Source organism: Phoenix dactylifera, chromosome 3 (assembly GCF_051530095.1).
Source record: "Phoenix dactylifera cultivar Ajwa chromosome 3, Ajwa_hap1_PhDact_Kaust_v1.1, whole genome shotgun sequence".
NCBI lineage: Eukaryota > Viridiplantae > Streptophyta > Magnoliopsida > Arecales > Arecaceae > Phoenix > Phoenix dactylifera.
The window spans coordinates 19,403,490-19,424,492 of NC_143192.1; the positions used below are offsets into that span (position 1 = coordinate 19,403,490).

General features: G+C 39.9%; 1 pseudogene; it reads right to left on the reverse strand.

Annotated features, from left to right (window-relative positions):
* Positions 1 to 8,022: 8,022 nt before the first annotated feature.
* Positions 8,023 to 8,120, reverse strand: LOC149767962 (small nucleolar RNA R71; annotated as a pseudogene).
* Positions 8,121 to 21,003: the final 12,883 nt, after the last annotated feature.

The window sequence follows — 21,003 nt, forward strand, 5'->3', positions numbered from 1 at the left end:
CCTGTCTGGTTGCCAAGGGATATCGTTAGCATTATGGTATTGACTATGATGAGATATTTTCTCCTGTGGCAATGCTCAAGTTCATTCGGATTATGCTTGCGATAGCAGCACATTTAGATTATGAGATCTGGCAGATGGATGTTAAAACCGTCTTTCTAAATGAGAAAGTTTATATGATGCAACCTGAAGGTTTTACATCTGTAGATGAGTCTAAAGTTTGCAAGCTTCAAAAATCCATTTATGGATTAAAGCAAGCTTCACGGAGTTGGAATATACGTTTTGATAAGGTAATCAAAACATATGGCTTCATTAGGAATGAAGAAGAACCCTGCATTTATAAATGGGTCAATGGTTCAGTAATTATATTTCTAGTTTTGTATATGGATGATATTCTATTAATTGAGAATGATGTCCCTGCATTATAAGGAATAAATGTCTGGTTATCATTTCAATTTGCCATGAAAGATTTGGATGAAACATCTTACATCCTTGGGATGAAGATCTATAGAGATAGATCTAAAAGATTGCTTGGATTATCCCAATCTACGTACATTGATACTATACTGAAGAGGTTCAGCATGATTAATTCCAAGAAAGGCTATCTTCTAATGGGCCATGGAATTAACCTCTCTAAGAAGGATTGTCCGACAACTTCTCAAGAAAGAGAGAGTATGGATAGAATTTTCATATGCTTCGACAGTGGGATCTATAATGTACGACATGACATGCACTAGACCAGACATGGCATATTCACTAGGGGTAGTGAGTAGATACCAGTCTGATACAGGTAGCAACCACTGGAAGGTTGTAAAAACCATTCTTAAGTATTTGAGAAATACTAAGGACCAGTAGCTTGTCTACGGTGATACTGACTTGAAACTAGTAGGATACACTGATTCCAGTTTTCAATCGGATCGAGATGATAGCAAGAGTGTGTCGGGTTATATACCCTGAAAGGTGGTGCTGACTCAGTGTGCGAGGCAGAGTACCTCGAAGGAAAATCTGGCTGACCCATTTACCAAAGTCCTCGGCATCAAACAGTTCAACGAATACAAGTCGAAGATGGGTATTAGATACTGTGCCGATTGGCTTTAGGTTAAGTGGAAGTTGTTGGGAATTGTATCCTAAAAGTCAATCGTCAGCATATTGATGATAGAATTTTGTAAATAAATTGACAAATTAATAAAGTGTTATTTGGCATTATTCATCATTTTATTGAACATCTTCAAATGAACTCTTATATGATGAAGTCCTTAGGACTTATTTTATGTTAAAGAAGGATTTATCTTCGAGTCCTTAAACCTGTTCGCGACCAAATGATATGCTGTTACCTAGGACGACAACATAATCGAGATTAGATCGTTGTGTAACATATATGTTGGTTGTCCTCTTAACTAAGGAGTGTGGAGACACTGATATGTCACACAAGTGAAGTGTAGAGATACATTTCACTGAACGTGATCAATTTCGGAATGCTCTACTGTCAAGAGATGTTCCAAGTGGATATGGATATATGTGTCCCTCCGATCTGAGATCACCACGGTGACCAGCAAGCAACTACTGTACTTTAGTACCGGACTATCTGAGTTTCTAATTCAGTGACGGAAGGTTACTGGGTGCAGTCAAGTACTTGCGAAGTGGTGTGTGAGTCCAGATGGAATTCACCCCTCTTGGAAACAGGAGATAGTGTTTTGTGTTCAATTTAGCAAAACCTTGGCCAGGATAATCCGTGTGACGAGTCACAGGATTTCTAAAGTTGATCACATATAGGATGTACTTATTACAGAGTTGACAGTGAACTCTGAAGTCGTCCTGAGCATTTAGAGTCATAGGGATGAATTACATGGTAACTATATGTTAGGAACCCCGATCATGCCGCTGAAATTTTTAAAAAATTCAGATGCAGCGGAAGAGGCATGCGCGGGATCAACCGTTCATTGCATGAACGTTGTTCAAAAACCGTTCGTAGATAGATAAGGATTAAAAATTTTTAAAATTTTTGGAAGATCAGATCTTCACCTTGTGCGGGTAGATGATCACCGCAAACTGAAGTTCGTGGTTTTGGATGAAGGTTCGCTTGAAGCCGTTCAAGTGCCCGACCTCTACGGGTATCCACACGAAGCAGAGAACCGATCCAAGCTTTCTATCTCCTCGGGGTGCTAGCTCCCTTGCAGAGATCACTTTTGATGGCTGATCTCCTCTCTTTCTTTCAACTCTTGAATATGCTTGAGAGGACGAAGAAGAAGGATGAAGAAAAGAAGAGGAACGAAGCCCCTGCAGCCCACTTCCTTTTTCCTGCGTTGGAACCAAGGAGGAGGAAGAAGGGGACCGCCAACACCTTGTCTTTTGCTTCCCTTGCTTGCGGCTGAAAACCAAGGAGAAGGAGGAGGAGGCCACGGCTGAGGAGAAGAGGGATTCACTCACATTCGGTCAGCCCCCAAGGCCTCCTCTTAAATAGCATCTAGGGCTCCTACAAGTTAGGAGCCCTTTGACACTCTTCCATAAGAGGGGCGCCGGCCCCTCTCTTCATGCCGCACCAAGGAGGAGAAAAGGGGAAGGGCGTGAGCCCCTCCTCTTGTGTTGCCCTAATCCTCATTAAGTAAGGTTTTGGATGCCCTAATGTGGTCAAGCCCTAATCCAATTAGGCTTAGCCCAAGGGTGAACCAATTTGGATCCAATCTAGGTAAGTCCTAATCCAATTAGAACTTAAATCAATTTTGACTCAATTGAACTCTTCAATCCTAATCCAATTAGGAGTCTTATTGATTCATTAGATTAATAATTAATTGTAACTTAAGAAATCCTAATCCAAATTAGGACATATTTAATTTTAGTCCTAATCCAATTAGGACTCTATTTGAATCCGAAGTCCTAATCTGATTAGGACTCTAGGAATCCTACTCCAAGTAGGAATCCAATTTTAATTCAAAACTCCTAATCTAATTAGGATTGTAGGAATCCTACTCCAAGTAGGAATCCCAGTCCTACTCCAACTAGGATTCCCAGTCCTAATCCAATTAGGACTCTAGGAATCCTACTCGAAGTAGGACTCTTGTTTCAAGTCCAATTAATTAATTCCCTTTGTTCCTTCTTCAACTGAATATCAATCGAATTGATTACTTGTGATTTCTAATCACGATTCAACCATCGGATCGGTCAATACTTCTAATGTGTGTGACCCCATAGGTTCTACTCTGACTGGTAGTGAGATATATTATGATCTCTATCACAATATCATTGAAAACTCCTTTCAATGGATTGGAACGATTCCAACTCTACTCATTAGGGTTTATCGATCATCGAGATAATCCCTGTGAGTCCCACCATCCACCAGTGACACCTAGCAGCATGTAGTGGCTACCCAGTAGAATAGAATGATGAACCTCTAGGTGCAGTTATCGTGTGATACAGTCCTACTATCATGGATCCCTACAGGACGGAGGTCATGGATAACTCGTCAAACCCCTTCATCTGTCATATGTCAAGATTTATTCGACTCGAGTTCGATAGTGGAAAACTCTTTCCCCACTTTATATTACTGCCCTGGCCAAGGTCTTAGAACTCAGTCTAACAAATCACATAGGATCACTCCTCTTCTATCAAGATCGATAGATTCCATGTAAGTGCATACCCTACTCCTACAGTGAACTTACTGCAGCCAATCTACACTACAAGGACCCATATGACTAGAGACCATGTATACGTGTAGTCAAACTACAATAACCTCACTGTGAGTAGCTGAAGCATCGCAGGTCAAAGGACCAGTCATACTACTGCAACATCAAGCAAGTCACTGACGAATGGATAGACATCCAAGTGACTTCTTGTCTTGGTCACGCTCAGTACCCTTGTTCTCTAACAAGCACCTGCACTATCACTTCAGTGTCCCTACACTGTGGACTCAAGTCTCGTCCATCCAGAAGGAAAGTGATCTGTGCACTGATCGGATCGATCACCGTCCTCGTGATGATCCATTGATCAGGAGCATTTAGAAATTAATCACCAATGATACATGGCTCAAATTCTCAACTCTTGAGAATATGTATCATCATCTTATTAATTTCTTGGACGATTCATAGATATATAAATAATATGAATGAAAAGATGCCTTTTATTTATTCAATAATAAATAGTCAAGTACAAAATTATATCCCTAGAATTAATAATGTGTCAGCCAGATTGGCTTCTAGGGCATACATCTAACACCATAGTCCAAGGGTTCTTGAATGTTGCTTTGCAATCATTTGGGCTATTCGGACGTCGGGTACCATTGCTAGATGGTCATTTCGATTAGTACAAGAAGTTGTTCTTGTACTATCGGCTTAGGTTCGAACCTATGGGGTCACACGCATAGAAGTTTCTAGGTTGATCAAATGGCTGATTGATGATTAAGAATCATTAAGGGGTAATTTGGTCAATTTGATTGACAAATTATCCTAAGCAAAAATTGTATTTGATGAGTTACGCCCTGTTCGATGCGACGTTTGCAGTGGAATTCGAACGGAACGTCGTTCATCGTATGAACGCGCCTCGGATCGTAGAATTCAAAAATTTTTCTGGATCCAAATCCAGAAGATCTTTGAACTCATTAGGGAGGGAAGATTAGGATCTGAGGAGGGTTGATTAAGATTTATAAAACTGAAACAAAAATCAGAAGATATAAATTTGAAGATCTCATCTTCAAAAATTCTGCAGGTGTAAAACACTGCAGCCCGATGATCTTTCTAGGTTCCTGGTTAAGCCACACATGTGTCCGGCCTCTATAGGTATCCACATGAGGATCTAATCATCTGAGGTAGGGTCTTACCGGAGTGCTAGCTCCTTGCAAAGACCTCTTATGACTATCAAATAGATTGGAAGAAATCTGCAACATACCTCCTTGAAGAAGAACCCTTTCTTCTTTGATCTTACTCGCAACGGAGGAAGAGGAAGGAGGAACCTTTGCACGTGGATCTTCCTTGCCTTGATGCCGTGGAAGAAGAGGATGCAGAGGACCCCCTTGCTGCCGTGGAGAAGGAGGAAGAATGGACTTGGGCGTGGAGGAAAGATCTCCTTCTTTCCTTGGGCGAATTGATCTCTTCCTAGGTTCTTCTTCTTTCTTTCTTTCCAACACTTGGAAGAAGATGAACTTGATCTCCCTTACTACCGTGGGAAGAAGAGGGGAAGCCTCTTGCTGCCGTGGGAAGGGAGAAGAAAAGAGAAAGGGAGGTGTGGAGAGGAAGAGGAGAGAATTCATTCATAATGTCTCCCTTGCTACCCTTTTATAGATTGGGTTTAGGACTTCTCCTAATCTTATTAGGAGTATGGAACTATAACCCATCCTTGGATTAATGCCAAGTGTCCAATCCTTGTGCTCATATATGCATGAAATGTGTCCACTTAATCAATTGATTAATTTTCTAATCACATTAGGATTCCTAATCTCATTAGGAGAATTAATTGATTTGGGAGCATGCATCCTATGACACCATGTGTACTTTAAAGTCTGCATAGTGTGAACACGACTTAAGTCATATTCATCCTACGACAATATGTGGTCTTTAAAATCCACACAATCCTTGGTTTAATCAAATTGACCCAATCATGAACCCAAATCAATTTGGGTCGAACCCAATTTGATTTGGCTCATTAAATCAGCCCAATCCTGGAGTTCTCCCACGCATCTCAGCATCTGCGATCCTCCGCGTCCGAACCAGCTTCCGTGTCTGCCTCTCCCGAGTTCCAGCCACATCAACTCCCAGCCGTCCGCTTCATCCGCGCGATTCCACCGCGTCCTAGCTTCCTTCAAGCATCCCCAGATCTTCTCCGCGTCCATGAGCCAACGTCCGCAACCTCCCGCGAAGCATCCTGGCCATCCACGAAGCATTCTTCCATGATCCCGTCCGTCGAATCATCCTGAATCTCCCGCTCCCAACGCCTGCGATCGTTCCGTGCATATCATCCAAATCCCAGGTTCCATGATCCAGCTCCCATGATTCCGCGTCCGGATATCTCACAACTGGATTAGGGATCCATCGGGGGGGATATAGAAGGTTTCTCCCTCGGCTGAAGGGGGGGATAGTTCATTCGAAAAAACAGAGGAGCCCCTGTTATTCAAAAAAAAGAAAAGGGAAATAGGGGATGCCCTGTTTCCGAAAAGAAAAAGAAAAAAAAAAAAGAGAAAAGTGGCTAATGTCTTTTATGGAGGGCTAATTTCTTAGGTAGGGATCTGGAATTTTCCTTGATAATATTGCGTCCAAGAAATAAACTCTAAGGTTCTTGATTAAAGATTAATGGTAGGATAGATCTAATCATGGTATATGTTTCATGAACATATGAACTCAATTTTTAAGCATTCATCGTGCTTTCTACGTCTACGACAAATCAAATACTAAAGCAATCCATATATCAATAATCATAATCCATGGGGGAGGGAAATATTTTGCAAAAAGAAAACAAAAAAAAAAAATTCTTTACTGCTGTTTTTTTTATTCCCTGCATAGTCTGCATCAAACTCTGATATCAAAGTAATTAACCGTCTGATTGAACTCAAATTTGGTCTTCAGATGCAGGACCTGTGTTTCTTTCATCTGAACTCAAATTTTAAGACCATTAGATTAATACGAAACCTTGCTGCTTTCTGTTTTTAATTTTCTGCATTTAATTGTTTTAGAATCAGAATTTTATTGTTATCATATCTCATTAACCCTTGTTGCTAATTGAAAATTTAAGAAAAAAACTTTAAGAAAAGATCAAGGGTGATTATTCAAAAATTTAAAAAAAAAAGGAAAAACCTAAAATTTCAAATTTCAAATTTCAGAATTCAAATTTCAAACTTCAACTCATAAAATTTTTTTTAAAAAAAAATAATTTGCTTGATCACCTATTCAATGAAATTTAATATCATGTCATAAAACATTAAAAAAAAAATCTCTTGATTGTTACATATAGTATAAGGCATCAGCATAAAATATTCTAAGGGCTGAACCCATTTAAAAAGATAAGGTCGGGATTTCATCACTCGTTCTTAGCCCAAAAATCACCCCATTGCATAAATATCCTAAGCTTAACTAAAATCAACTAGACGTTGGCCCCTAAGGACATTCGAGCTCAATAGGACGAAGACCACCGAAAGTTGCACCAATTTCGCTCTGTGGCTTAGTTGATGTCTAGGCAAGCTTTGTCCCTATAAGGGAGACAGTTCATCTGTTCGAGGCAAGTGGGTTTTAAGTGGGACCTTTGCGAACGCATCGTGACCCCTCCACTTACCTGGGAGCTTACCTGGTCAACTCGGTTCATTAGACCGGATTGGAGGCTTAGGTGCCCTCTTCAAACCAGTTAGGAGCTGTCTAGAAATTTAAGAAAAACATTAGAAATTGAGGTGTAATGTTTTGTTGCATGTTTGATTGTGAATAGATTTTTGTTTTTGGGTGTCGTTTTAGGGTATCTTTAGTTGGTACTTTTATTTATTTATAAAAAAAAAAGAAAAAAAAAGAGAGGAAAATATTTTGCATGCTAAAGTGGAATAGGGATGACACCGGTCGATTAAGTCGTACAACTTTAGATCATCCCTTAGGACACATCCTTGAAATTCCTTCATAGTATCTCACACCTTGTGAGATGGCAAATTTTCCTGATGATGTAGGAAGTCACCATGGTGATGAAGGTAGACCCCCAGTTATGACACTTCGACAATACTTACATCCCACTAGGACTAGTCAACCTTCATGCATGATTATTTCTGAAAATGTAGGACACTTTGAAATCAAACCAGGAGTAATTCAATTGCTGCCCAAGTATCATGGGATGGAATTTGAGAACCCTTATCTTCATCTTAAGGATTTTGAGGAAATTAGCATCATGTTTAGAGCGCCAAATGTATCGGAAGACGTCCTTAAATTGACCTTGTTTCCTTTTTCCTTAAAGGATAAAGCCAAAACATGGCTGAACTCCTTGAGACCTAGATCGCTAGGAACATGGCATGATATGCAAAGAGAATTTCTGAAAAAATTCTTTCCCGCACAAAGGACTAACTTTTTGAAAAGGCACATTAGCAATTTCCAACAAAAAGACCATGAAACATTTTATGAATGCTGGGAGAGATTTAAAGAATTGCTTCTCTCTTGTCCTCATCACGGGTTTGAAACATGGAGAACCATTAGTTTCTTTTACGAAGGGTTGTCTCCACAGTTGAAACAATTTATAGAGACTATGTGCAATGGTCTATTTCTAGAAAAGCAACCCGATGAGGCATGGGACTATTTAGACTCTCTCGCAGAGACTGCACAATTATGGGATACAGGGGATAGAGTGAATAAACCTTTGCCTAAGCCTACTAGCATTGGACACGGGGGCCTTTACAACCTTAGTACTCAGGATGATATTCAGGCTAAAATGGCAGCCCTTACTAGGAAGGTAGAGGAAATTGAACTTAGAAGGATTGAACCCGTCAAGACCGTAGAACATAACAACGAGTGTTGTAGGATTTCTGAGATGCCTGGCCATCTCACCACTGATTGCCCCACAATATCCGCATTCAAGGAAGTCTTGCACGATCAGGCCAATGTTATGAATACCTATCTGTTGACCCCCTAATGGATTTTGATGAATACAAAATACTAGAGTATAATTTTCTTTATATTAACAATTTACTTGAGCATTTCAGGTGTTTAACTAAGAATATTGTTAAGAATTGTCAAGGCATGTTCCCATATTTTTCGAGGATTTATTGAAGATTTTTTGAGATAAAGAAAACGGATCAGGGGCAGCCGAGACGTCTCCAGTTTGTTCCAAAGACGTCTCTGGCACGTAGAGGAGAAACTGGCACGTCTGGAGATGTCCCCGGCACCTGCCGAGGCATCTCGCAGGGTCGGAGTCGACTCCCGGCTTTCCGGAGTCAACCCTCTCAGAGACGGCAGAAAGGCCGATTTCAAGGGATGCGCGCGAGTCGTCTCCGAAGGATGCGGAGTCGACTCTCTCAGGGATTCCAGAGGACTTGCTTTTTCATTGTGAAAACGTCGGAGTCGTCCCCGACGTCACGGAGTCGTCCCCACGCATAAAGCACAAATATCCCGAGACGTCCCCCGAAGCACGCGAGTCGACTCTCTCAGGGATTCCAGAGGACTTGTTTTTTCATTGAGAAAACGTCGGAGTCGTCCCCGATGTCGCGGAGTCGTCCCCACGCATAAAGCACAAACATCCCGAGACGTCCCCAGAAAGCACCGAGTCGACTCCAACATCGTCAAAAGAATTTCTATACAGCCGAGACGTCTCTCGTTCAAGCGGAGACGTCTCCGGAGCGCCTGGGACGCGACTGACACACTTTTGCAGGTTTGTTTGAATTTCAAACGGTTATATTTTTGTGTCTAACGGATCTATTGCTTGTATGACTATAAAAAGGAGCTTTTAAGTGCCTTTAAAAGTACTTCTCACCAACCAAACAAAAGATCATTCAAGAGAGAAGAAAGAAAAAGAGGTTCAAGGGAGTTGGTGCTTTAAAGAGGAGAAATCAAGTGCATTCAAGTCTTCTTCATCTACTCACTCCCCCTCGGCAATCAAAGCTCGCATTCAAGCCAACGTGATCCACATCGGAAGAACCACCATCATCCACGTTTCAACGGCAAAAAGGGTTCTTCCAATTTTGTTGTTTCTCATTATTATATTTGCTTTCTTAAGAGCTTTTAAATCCTTGTAAAACTCTCAAATATTGTGCTTGTTCCAATCAAGGGATTTGGAACGAGGGTTAGGCGTCCCAAGCCTAGGTTAAATTGGGGGATTGTAGGGTTCGTTGTTAGCCCGGGGTAAAACAACGAGTTGGGTAGTTCACTCGGAAAACTACCGGACTGTAATCGCTGATTATAGTAGAAAATTCCCAAAGGTGTTTGGGGAGTGGATGTAGGAGCAGTGAAAGCTTCGAACCACTATAAACCTTTGTGTTTGCGATTGACTGTGGTTACAACTTTAGTTTCACTTTTGCACATACACTTGTGTGTTTTTGTTTAATTAGACAAAGAGTTTTAAAACACCCAATTCACCCCCCCTCTTGGGTGACCATCTCTGGGCAACAAGTGGTATCAGAGCAGGTGCTCTGTATATTCTTGAAGACCTAACCGTCTTTGCCAAAGATCAAGATGGCAACACCCTTCAACAACGTTCCTGCTGAGGGGCAGGCTACCAATAGACCTCCACTCTTCAATGGGACAAATTATTCCTATTGGAAGACAAGAATGAGAATTTTTATTCAAGCACAAGATTATGCCTTGTGGAGGGTTATAATCAAAGGACCACACGAACCATCCCACATAGTTAATGGTGTTCAGGTTCCCAAACCTGAGGAGGATTGGGATGAGAATGATAGTAAGATGGTTCAACTCAATGCTAGAGCCATGAATTCATTATTTTGTGCTCTAGATGTAAATGAGTTTAATAGTCTCCACCTGTAGTTCCGCCAAAGAAATATGGAATAGACTTGAAGTTACCCACGAGGGTACTAATCAAGTCAAAGAGTCTAAAATGAACATTCTAGTTCACAAATACGAGTTATTTAAGATGGAACCCAACGAAACTATTTCATGCATGTTCACACGCTTCACTGATATAATAAATGGTCTAAAGAATTTGGATAAATCTTATACTAACTCAGAACTTGTGAGGAAAATTCTCAGGTCCTTGCCAAAAGTTTGGGAAGCAAAGGTCACGGCGATCGTAGAAGCCAAAGACCTCAACACTTTGGCACTTAAAGAACTATTGGGCTCATTGATGACGCATGAGCTCACAATGAAGCAACATGAAGAAGATGTGCCAAAGAAGAAGACAATCGCCCTCAAGGCTACTTCAAGTGCTTGTGAAGAAGAAAGCAGTGAAAGTGAAGAAGAAAGTGAAGATGAAGACTTGGGCTTAATAGTAAGGAAGTTCAAAAAATTCATAAGAAGAAAGAAGACCTTCCCAAGAAAGAAGTTTGGAGGGAAAAATGATTGGGAAAAGAAAAAAGAAAAAGAAAGAGACTCAATCATATGTTATGATTGCAAAAGACCGGGACACATCCGCTCCGAATGCCCTCAACAGAAGAAGCATTATGGAAAGAAGAAGAAGAAGGCGTTGAAAGTGACTTGGGATGATAGTGACACATCCTTCTCCGAGGAAGAGAAGGAAGAGACCGCCAACTTGTGTTTCATGGCATTCGACGACGATGAGGTACGTCAAAGCTCAACTACAGATTTTACCTTAGAAGAATTATATGAAGCTTTCCAAGAACTCATGAATGATTGTAGTATGTTAGGAGTAAAAAATAAAGAACTTAAGGCCTCCAATCAAAAACTAAAGGATAATATTAAAAACCTATTGATTGAAAAGGAGAGCTATGAAAATGATAACATCATTGACCTAAAGAATAAAAATTCAAAACTTAGCATTGAAAATGAAACGACAAAAATACTCATTAAGGAATTAAATCTAAAAGTCAAATTCCTACTCAATAGTAATACTTCACTTGCACAAAATGTTGAATCCTTTAAAAATGATAAGGAAGAATTGGCTAAAGAAAATTTGGACCTTAAAGATGAGCTACACAAGTACAAACCAATTGTGCAGAAATTTACACATAGCTCTGAAAAATTAAATCTTATTCTATCCAATCAAAGAGCTATTTTTAATAAAGCCGGATTAGGATACAAAACTAGCAAACAACAAAAATATCTAAAGAACTTTTTTGTAAAAGCAAAAGATGTCAAAACTGAAAAACCTACATGCTTTTATTGTGGGAAAAGTGGACATAAAGCCTATTCTTGCATTCAAAGAAAGATTCAAACTAATAAGAATACATTTGTAAAGGATAAAAACACAACCAAAATGTGGGTGCCTAAGGGAACCAACTACACTAACCAAGAAGGACCCAAGAAAACTTGGGTACCTAAGAGCCTCACATGATTATTTTGCAGGTGTGCCTTGCAGCCAGAAGCAAAAAGAGAATGTGGTATCTAGATAGCGGTTGCTCAAGGCATATGACCGGTGACAAGAGTCTTTTCGTCACCTTAAAATCAAAAGAAGAAGGAGTAGTCACATTTGGAGACAATGCTAAAGGTCAAATCATTGGCGTTGGTAAAATCTCCATATCACCCTCCTCATTTATTGACAATGTATTATTAGTTAATGGATTAAAACATAATTTATTAAGTATAAGTCAATTTTGTGACAAGGGCTTTAAAGTGTCATTTGAATCTTCCTTATGCATAATTAGTAGTCCAATTGACAATGAGATCATACTTATGGGACATAGGCTTGGAAATGTTTACATGGTAGATCTTGATGATCTCACCATGAAGGATGGCCAATGTCTTGTAGCCATGGATGCCAAGGTCAATGAGACTAGCTGGTTATGGCATCGTAGGTTAGGGCATGCTAGCATGGATTTAATTAATTACAAAAGATCTAGTCAAAGGACTACCAAAAATAGACGTTGAAAAGAACAAAATTTGTGCTGCATGTCAACTAGGGAAACAAACAAGAAGTTCTTTCAAGTCTAAGAACATAGTCTCAACATCAAAATCCTTAGAACTAATTCACATGGATTTATTTGGACCCACTAGAACTGCTAGTCTAGGGGGTAAGAAGTTTGGTCTTGTAATTGTTGATGACTTTTCACATTTTACATGGGTTTCATTTCTTGCCCACAAAGATGAATCCTTTCCCGCTTTTATCAAGTTTCATAATAGGATTTCGAATGAACTTAATCTTAAACTAAAAGCAATTAGGAGTGATCATGGTACCGAGTTTGAAAATCAGCATTTTGAAAAATTTTGTGAAGAAAACGGTATCAATCACAATTTTTCGGCCCTAGGACACCCCAACAAAATGGGGTAGTAGAAAGGAAGAATCGCACACTAGCATATATGGCTCGTACCATGTTGTGCGAATCGGATCTACCAAAGTACTTTTGGGCTGAAGCAATAAATACTGCCTGTCATATTTTAAACCGTGCTTTAGTTAGATCTATCTTAAAGAAAACACCTTATGAGTTGTTGAAAAATAAGAAGCCCAATATAAGTTATTTTCATGTTTTCGGTTGTCGTTGCTTTATTTTAAACAATAGAAAGGACAATCTAAGTAAGTTTAGTGCTAAATCAGATGAGGGGATCTTCTTAGGTTATTCCTCATCTAGTAGAGCATACAGGGTCTTCAACAAGAGAACTCTCGTTGTTGAAGGATCCATTCATGTTGTTTTTGATGAAGCTAATGGAGATTCTTCTAGAAAAGAAGAAGATGGTGATGCAGGTATACTTAAAGCAGAATGAAGGAATTCTCCATACAAGACAAACAACATGAGGATGAAATCAAAGAAGATACAATTCAGCAAGATGAGGAAGATCAACCTCCAGCGAGAAATCAAGATCTTCCTAGGGAATGGAGGTATGCACATGGTCATCCAAGGGATCTAATCCTTGGTGACCCTTCACAAGGGGTAAGGACAAGATCCTCTTTAAGAAACACTAGTAATTATCTTGCATTCGTTTCACAGATAGAGCCTAAATCACTAGAAGAAGCCGAAAAAGATGAAAATTGGATAAATGCTATGCAAGAGGAATTAAACTAATTTGAAAGAAGTCAAGTTTGGACTCTAATGAAAAGACCCCCAAATGTTTCAATTATAGGCACCAAGTGGGTATATAGAAATAAACTAGATGAAGATGGAATAGTAATAAGAAACAAAGCTAGGCTAGTAGCCAAAGGCTACAATCAGGAGGAAGGCATAGATTTTGATGAAACTTTTGCTCCTGTTGCCAGGTTGGAGGCTATTAGACTTCTTTTGGCATATGCATGCTTCATGGATTTCAAACTCTATCAAATGGATGTAAAAAGTGCTTTTTTAAATGGTTATATAATGGAGGAAGTTTATGTAGAACAACCTCCAGGTTTTGAAAACCACTTACATCCAGATTATGTCTTTAAATTGCATAAAGCATTGTATGGACTTAAGCAAGCCCCTAGGGCATGGTATGAAAAATTAAGTAATTTCCTAATTGAAAATAAGTTTAAAAGAGAAAATGTAGACAAAACACTCTTCATTAAAAGAAAAGGAAATGACTTATTGCTTGTGCAAATTTATGTGGATGATATAATTTTTGGTGCTACTAATGATAGTCTTTGTCAAGAGTTTGCTAAGCTTATGCAGGGAGAATTTGAAATGAGCATGATGAGTGAGCTAAACTTCTTCCTTGGGCTACAAATAAAACAATCAGAGGAAGGCATCTTCATCAGTCAGTCCAAATACATCAAGAAAATATTGGAGAAGTTCAAGATGAAGGATGCAAAGGAAATCAGCACACCCATGGGCTCAAGTTGCAAGCTTGACAAAGATGAAAAAGGTAAAAGTGTAGACTGCAAATTGTACAGAGGTATTGATAAGTGCTAAATAATGCATAAATTAATATCTTATTCATAGCACTTATCATTATTTTAATTCACATATTTTGTAAATTTAACTAAAAAAAATGTATTACTTTCATCAACACCTTTTAATAAATTAGAGGTAATTCAAGTTTGATTTGATTATTTGTTGATCGAGTCTAATGTATACAGGTCAAGTCAAACTCATGTGGGATGATCACTGAACCCGAATAGCATGCATCCCGTGAAGTAGATTCTCTCGGTTCTAATTCGGCCATTCATCTCAATTCTTCTGCATCACATCTCAACCATTCGCATTTAATTTCTTCACATCATTCACTCATTAAAACAAGTCCCTTTCTTCCATGTGTGCATGGATCTTGTCCTAGCCCCCTGCTTCAAAATAGAGCCAAACCGCATCCTATTCTTTTGGCTTCATCCTAGCATCCACGTTTGATCCCATGAAATGTCCCAAACAGAGACTCTTCCTTCCCTCCCATGTCCGAAGAACAAAGTTGTTCTAGATTTCTTCCCAACTGAATGGATATGTTCCAGGACCACATGATTCCCTGCATCTCAAAATAGAGTCCCATGATCCACGAGATGAACCCAAATCCCATCTTTCGGCTTGATCCCAGGAGTCATCCTCATCCCGTGAGCATCCCCTGTTTTCCAGCCATGCCGAGCATCACGGAAGAAGCTCACGCGTGCATGACCCACATCCTCCCAAGTCGACCCAATCTCCTTCTCCACATTTCCTCCACGTCTCTCTACCGAAACATCCCCTGTTCTTCGTCATGTGATCCCAGCCGAACACATTCATTCACATCTCAGCGTCATCTTCTCCCGCGACGCATGCCAAGCAAACCAACTTTTATCTTCATCCATGTCCTCAACCGAATCCAGACCCGATCCGGATTTGCGCCCAATCTTTACGTGATTCCTCCCTAACCTCTCAACTCCACGCTCCCAGCTTTATCCCTTCCGTATTCCAAATTCCAGCATCCCATGGATCATCTCCTCGGATCTCAGCCAACCGCAAATCAAATTCAAAGCCTCCCTTATCCCCCTACTTTGGAACAGAACCAGGATCTTCTCAACGTCCTTGGCAGCCCATGCATATGCGAACCAGCTTGCATCCTATCCCATCTTCGGAGCAACATCTTCCCAGCTCCCCTGCATTCACGGCATCCAAGTTTCTCAGTTCCCGTGTCCCACAACAAGACCTCCCGCATGATCCGGGATGAATTCAAAGAAAAACCCGGCTTCTTCCGCTAGATCCCAGCATCCCAAGATCGTTCGTATCCAGCTGAATCTATCCTTCTAATATCCCACAGATCAGCCCTTCCTCCCAACTTCTGAATCCAACTACTCCACGTCCTTCCCAAGCTTCACGGACCAGCATTTCACATCTTCCCTTCATCTCGATCACACCCAGCCAGCTTTCGATCTTTTCTCCTTTCGAAATAGAGTATCAGCTTATCCACTATATCCGGATTCATCCCAGCATCAGCTCCGCATTCATCCTTATCCTTCTCAGCCGAATCAAGCATCTCAGCCGGATTCCCACGCTTCCTCGTAGCCGTTCCAACTCCCCTGTTCCAGCTGCAACCTTATCCCAAAAAAAAAAACAGAGCCACATGTGATCTCCTCTTCATCCCGTTCGGATTGGTTCCATCTCCACGGGATAAATTCAAATCCCCTGTTCCAGATTACTCCCAACGTCCCAAGCTTCCCGAACTTCCTCTCGTTCCAGATCAACTTGTATATGAGATTTCCTCTCACAAATCCAAACCGAACAACCACCCAGTCGTTTTTTCCTCCGCTCATCTCATTTCGTGTTCATCTTCCCATCGCCCAGCTCGCTCCCAACTGTTTCATCCATGACGTCGTTCCATCATCCAGCTTCCACACGCGACGGATTCTTCCCACGTTATCCATAGCACGTCCGGAGATCAAGCAAGAATCTTTCAGCCTTATCCCGCTGCCGTTGATCCATCTTTATCTCAACTTGAAACAGGGGAGAGAGGGGGAGAAACGCAGCCTATAAAAGGCCCAGGCGTGAACCGAGAAGGCTATTCCTCCTTCCCCACGGGGGGGGGGGGGGGGCTGCTCCCATCAACTTCTATTCGGAAGGAGGGAGCCGGCTGGTCCCAAGCTCTTCACAGGCCAAGTTCCCACAGAGATTCCAGGAGGGAGAAGAGTTTCTTGAGTACTTTGGGAATGACTTTCCAAAGGAAGAGATGACGAGGTGCTGAGAGGAAGCTGACGGGAGGAAAAAGGGAAAGCCAATCATTATGAAGTCCCGCTGCTGTGCCACTGCTGCTGTCACCCACAACTCCATGGAAGCTTGATCTCCTCTCTAGGGCCGGATGCAACCCTAACAAAGGGACACGGGTTTTATATTTTATTTTATATTCTTGGGGTTGTATGAACTTATTGTTTATAATGAATATCTTCTTTTGAATCATATTTAATTTCTGTGATTTTAAGTATGATGTTCGTACAACTATTCTTCATGATCACTAAGTAAATATAAGATAGTCCATGCTTAAGGAAGATGCAGTGTGCTACCACCTTAGATTAGGGTAGACATTTCATGCCAACTGAAGATGGATTATGCCCAAATTACTTTTGTGAATTTTTATTTAAATGCTTATTAGGCTTGTAGCTAATTTGCATGTTAATCCAAGAACGAAATAAAATATAATTAATCATTGTTCCGATGTTAGTGGTGAATTCCATGCCCTAGGATCTCCTAAACTGATATCCCTTTAATTGCATTTTCTTTTATTAAATTGTTTAGTTTCACAAATTCATCCTTTTTCAAATATTTTTATTTTTAAAGAAAAAACAACTATACCCCAATCCCTGTGGATCGATACCCGTAATCACTATCCTACTAGATACGTGCTATTGCGTGGTCTTTAAAGTTGACTATCAATTTTTGGCGCCGTTGTCGGGGATTGTTAGTATAGTTGTTTTTCTTTTCATATATTAAAAAAAAACTTTTATATATATCTCTAAAATAAAATACAAATATTTTCTATTTTTGTTACTTTAATTATCCCCTTTCTTCTTTCTTACTAATTCGTGATTTTTATTTTGGTATTATTTGATCAGGAATCGAAAAGAAAATTCGGGGCGATCAAAAAGGGAACTATTGGAAAAGAAATGCTGTAAAGGTTTGCTTTAAAAATTGCTGGAAAAATTTCCTTTGGTAACCTCTAAACCTTTCTTATTTAAATTAATTTCCTTTTGTGGTGATTGTTTGATTTTAATTTTAGCAAAAGTGTGAATGCATGCTTGATACACATACACCAATTAATCCGCACATAGTAAGGGCAATCACCCCAACAAGATAAGAACTGGATTTCATCACCAGATTCTTGCCCAAAGTAGGTGAATCAATTCTCACATAGCTATCACCCTAATTAAAATTAATTAGACGTTGGCCCCTAGGGACATTAGAGCTCAATAGGATGAAGATCACCGAAAGTTGCACCAATTTCGCTCTGTGGCTTAGTTGATGTCTAGGCAAGCTTTGTCCCTTTAAGGGAGACAGTTCATCTGTTCGAGGCAAGTGGTTTTTAAGTGGGACCTTTGCAACGCATCGTGACCCCCCCACTTACCTGGGAGCTTACCTGGTCAATTAAGTTCATTAGACCGGATTGGAGGCTTAGGTGCCCTCTTCAAATTAGTTAGGAGCTGTCTAGTGATTTTAGGGCAAATACAAGGATTTGACATGTTTTTCTTTTAGTGCATGCTTGACTTGACTGATCAGAAGAGTATAACTTCCTGCCCAATAATCAGTCTTCCACAAATTTTCTTCCTTGGAGAACCCCGCATGAACCCGGTATGATTTGATAAGGATGCACTGCGTCTGGCTGAAGACGTTAAACTTAGCGCTTGTTGGGAGGCAACCCAATTTCCATAGATTATTTTTGCACATTTTCTTGTTATTTTTTTTCAGAAGTCCTCATATTACTGATGTAACTAAGGTACAATGCTTCTATCCTCCATATGCATCATATTTTCGTAAATAATAATAATAATAATAATAATAATAATAAAATATTTTAAAAAAAATTTAAAAAATAATAATAATATAATATTCAAAAAAAAAATATTGAGGACAATGTCTGATCTAGGTTGGGGGGTAATAGGATTTGAATTTTTGAAGAAATTTTTCGTATTTTCACATTTTTAAGTGAATTTCAAAAAAAAATGAATTTCAAAAAAAAAATAGATAAAAAAAACCTAATTTCTATGCCTTAGTGCTGAAATGATAATCACACAAAGTATATAAAATCTAAAAAGCCCAATAACTAGTCAGGAGTAAGTCAATTTGAGTTCTTTTTATTAAAAGTTCTTTTAGTGAGTTGTAAGATAATTTTTACTTTAGAATTTCACAACACACATGGCCTGCACTTCTAAGGATTAGGTTCAACATTATGTTGCTAAGTCTAGTAGCAACCTTGAGTCCTGATGAATCATTCCTATCTAATTCACTGTTATCCCATATTTATTGTTAAAAAAAAAAAGTGAATTTAGTCAGGTACATCGAAAAGGGCTACCTATCGTCAAAGGTCAGCGGGCTTGTAATGAGGAACCCGAGCATAGGTACGTAGGGGAGTCTTGATGCCTAACACCTTATGCCATCTGGTGTGGGAGTGTTGACTGAATGCTCGTTACATGGAGGAATCATTACAAGAGTAAAAGTGCGTAATAAATATAAAATAAAAAAATATAATAAAAAAATAATAAAAAAATAAAAAATAAAAAAATAGAGAAAAAGAGAAAATAATATTGACCTTGAAAAAGACGATAGTGTGAAAGCCGTCGTTGTAAAAATTCGAGTAAACTGGAATATTACAGATAAAGCCCATGAGGTATTAAAGTAAACATCCACAACTCTCGAAATCCTGCAAGGTAGGATGGTTTTGAATCAGTGATTAGGTCTTATCTGACCAATTCTTGGAAACTACTAGTTTTAGCAGTATTTTGGAGAATCTAAAGCCTTAGCTTGTGTATGGTCCAGACATCACCGAGCACCCAAGTATAAATTAGCCTTACAACTCTCTAACAGAAACTTAATGACTTCAACTTAAATTGCATACTGATTTAGGATTTGGGCTGACTTAGTAATTAAAACTTTGTGTGCTTTTGAAATTTTTAGCACTTATGCATTTGAAATTAGATTTTATAAAATAATAAAATAAATTCTTTCGACAGCAGTTTGTGGGTATCTGAGCCGGAAACCCTCACGAGACAAAACTCGTCCACTAGGGCCACCTAGGGGTTTAAAGCCTTATTGCATACGGTAAATGCAATCGCAATTCCTGCGAAAGTGAGTTAGTTTTTATTTTTTGCTCGAGGACTAGCAAAATGTAGGTTGGGGGGTGTGATAAGTGCTAAATAATGCATAAATTAATATCTTATTCATAGCACTTATCATTATTTTAATTCACATATTTTGTAAATTTAACTAAAAAAAATGTATTACTTTCATCAACACCTTTTAATAAATTAGAGGTAATTCAAGTTTGATTTGATTATTTGTTGATCGAGTCTAATGTATACAGGTCAAGTCAAACTCATGTGGGATGATCACTGAACCCGAATAGCATGCATCCCATGAAGTAGATTCTCTCGGTTCTAATTCGGCCATTCATCTCAATTCTTCTGCATCACATCTCAACCATTCGCATTTAATTTCTTCACATCATTCACTCATTAAAACAAGTCCCTTTCTTCCATGTGTGCATGGATCTTGTCCTAGCCCCCTGCTTCAAAATAGAGCCAAACCGCATCCTACTCTTTTGGCTTCATCCTAGCATCCACGTTTGATCCCATGAAATGTCCCAAACAGAGACTCTTCCTTCCCTCCCATGTCCGAAGAACAAAGTTGTTCTAGATTTCTTCCCAACTGAATGGATATGTTCCAGGACCACATGATTCCCTGCATCTCAAAATAGAGTCCCATGATCCACGAGATGAACCCAAATCCCATCTTTCGGCTTGATCCCAGGAGTCATCCTCATCCCGTGAGCATCCCCTGTTTTCCAGCCATGCCGAGCATCACGGAAGAAGCTCACGCGTGCATGACCCACATCCTCCCGAGTCGACCCAATCTCCTTCTCCACATTTCCTCCACGTCTCTCTACCGAAACATCCCTTGTTCTTCGCCATGTGATCCCAGCCGAACACATTCATTCACATCTCAGCGTCATCTTCTCCCGCGACGCATGCCAAGCAAACCAACTTTTATCTTCATCCATGTCCTCAACCGAATCCAGACCCGATCCGGATTTGCGCCCAATCTTTACGTGATTCCTCCCTAACCTCTCAACTCCACGCTCCCAGCTTTATCCCTTCCGTATTCCAAATTCCAGCATCCCATGGATAATCTCCTCGGATCTCAGCCAACCGCAAATCAAATTCAAAGCCTCCCTTATCCCCCTACTTTGGAACAGAACCAGGATCTTCTCAACGTCCTTGGCAGCCCATGCATATGCGAACCAGCTTGCATCCTATCCCATCTTCGGAACAACATCTTCCCAGCTCCCCTGCATTCACGGCATCCAAGTTTCTCAGTTCCCGTGTCCCACAACAAGAGCTCCCGCATGATCCGGGATGAAT